We start from the raw sequence: 2,357 nt of genomic DNA, 5'->3' as shown, positions 1-2,357 counted from the left end.
CACACTAATGGAGCACTGCCTGGGACTAATATTCTTAGGGTCATGCTTCAAGAAATGCTGAATTAGTATCATATTTACTGATTGGGGAAATATTTATTCTGTTTTTTTGCTTACATTATTTAAATCCACTTTTTTGTGCCTTTCTATATTACTTCACTGTTCACTCTAACTTAAGCCTCTTTGATCAATGTGTTTCAACTCTTTGTCTGCTGTGACCACAAAAGTTCAGAGACACATGTCCAGATGTTCACCACAGGAATCAGTCTACAGCAAAATCCAGGGAAATGGAGCATAATACCTTGTAGCTTGGGTCTTAGGCAAAGAAAAGCCATTACAACACATTCTGTAAGTGGACTGGGGAGAGCAGTAATGCCATGAGCCTACCCATTGGAAATGGCCTGCTCCTTTGGAGTTCGTAGATTGGTGTGTCATTTTCTCCATTTTAGTCATTCCAACCATTTTAAATCTCTACCTGCAGAAAGATGACTCAGAACAAAATTTTCTTCAGCTCTTCTTAGAGACTAAGAAAGGTTATGTATATAAAAGAGCTTCCAACTTCATGTAGTAATTAAAATCAGCTCACTAAATGCTACTCCTGGATAAATTCTGAGAGATTATACCTTCAAAAATGTATGATATACAGGAAAAAGCAACTACTGATGATGAAGAATTAATTAGCAGTAAGACAGTCAGGCCACGGAAATCTGCTGGAAATGGCATCCATCTTCAAATGAAATGGAAAAAAGCCTCCACTGATTTTTTGTTTCCAGTCCTGACTTTGTCTTTTCTGTGAAATTTATCAGTGTACCTGCCATGTGTAGATGTCCTACACTAGGTGTTAAGGACACTACAAATGTGAACACAGGAGCTGGCACCATGGCATAGTACACTAAGCTTCCATCTACAGCATTGGCATCCCATATGGGTACTGGCTTGAGTCCCAGCTGCTCCACTTCCAATCCAATTCCCTGCTTATGACCTGGGAAAGCTGTGGAATATGGCTCAAGTCCTTAGGACCCAGAAGAGGTTCTAGCCCCCTGGCTTTGGATCAGCTCAGCCCTGGCTGTTGCACCCATTTGGAGAGTGAACCAGTAGATGGAAGATCTCTCCTCTCTCTCTCTCACTCTGATTGTCTTTCAAATAATAGTAAAATAAATCTTTGGGGCGGAGGAAGCCCTTCCAAAGTCTGAGTGGGAGGCATTGGGGCAGAAAGAAGAGAGACATGGCCATTTATGTAATGTCTTTGCTTTTGTGTTTTAAAGTGATAGAGAAGACAGAAGGAGAGATAAGAAAGAGAAAGCAGCAAAAGTGGAAATTGAGTGAAGGAGGAGTGGCTGTGGAAGCCAGGGGGAGAAACAAGCTTCCCAAAACCTGGAGCCAGGTTACCCGCTTTACCACAAGTTCTCCCGTTTTTGCTCCCAAACTTGGGAACTCACTGCCTTTCACATGGAATCAGAGCTCCCAAGCTGAGAGACACATCACACCATCCTTAGGCTTAACTTCTTGTAACTTGTGAAGGAATGTGCTTCTGATCAGTACATGGATTTTTTTTTTAAAGATTTTATTGTTACTGGAAAGCCGGATATACAGAGAGGAGGAGAGACAGAGAGGAAGATCTTCCATCCGATGTTTCACTCCCCAAGTGAGCTGCAACGGGCCGGTATGCGCGCCGATCCGATGCCGGGACCAGGAACCTCTTCCGGGTCTCCCATGCAGGTGCAGGGTCCCAAAGCTTTGGGCCATCCTCAACTGCTTTCCCAGGCCACAAGCAGGGAACTGGATGGGAAGTGGAGCTGCCGGGATTAGAACCAGTGCCCATATGGGATCCAGGGGCTTTCAAGGCGAGGATTTTAGCCGCTAGGCCACGCCACCGGGCCCAGTACATGGATTTTAAATACCATATAAAGGTAACCTAATTCGCTCCTATGAGGCCAGGTACTCCACCCCAGGATAGAACCTTGGAGAAGCACAGCATCACCTAAAGAGGGCACTTTTTTTCTAAGGTAGTGCTCACAGCAAATCCAGGAGATCATGTATCCTCTTAGCCCCTATATCTTATTATGAAATGCATCCCAATAGAAGGAATATTATAGTGACTCCCCTGCCAACCCAAACCTGGATGCTGGCCTCAGGATGGCCGCACCCATTTATCTATTCATTGCTCTGTCCACCCTTAACTGCCTTGATTTTTGGTGCATTTAAGAATAAACTACAAAAGCATGTACTAAGCAGGATTCAGACTACAATATAGCTGTTCAGTGCTGTGTTGTCGTTCCCCCTGCTCAAAATAAGGTTGTTTCTTACTATACCTGTCTGCTATCCCTTTGTAGCAGCCAGGGACGCTTGGTCTCATACAT

The 2,357-nt window shown here is 44.2% G+C and overlaps 1 non-coding gene across 1 annotated transcript; it reads left to right on the top strand.

Moving 5' to 3' along the window:
• The first annotated feature begins 2,226 nt into the window (after positions 1 to 2,226).
• Positions 2,227 to 2,357, top strand: LOC118759602 (small nucleolar RNA SNORA63). Its single transcript, XR_004996292.2, has one exon. It is a non-coding gene; the product is annotated as a small nucleolar RNA SNORA63 (small nucleolar RNA).

The sequence above is a fragment of the Ochotona princeps genome, chromosome 10, assembly GCF_030435755.1.
Source record: "Ochotona princeps isolate mOchPri1 chromosome 10, mOchPri1.hap1, whole genome shotgun sequence".
Lineage (NCBI taxonomy): Eukaryota > Metazoa > Chordata > Mammalia > Lagomorpha > Ochotonidae > Ochotona > Ochotona princeps.
Note: the sequence above shows the minus strand (reverse complement) of the source record. Positions and strands in the feature narration are given on the sequence as shown.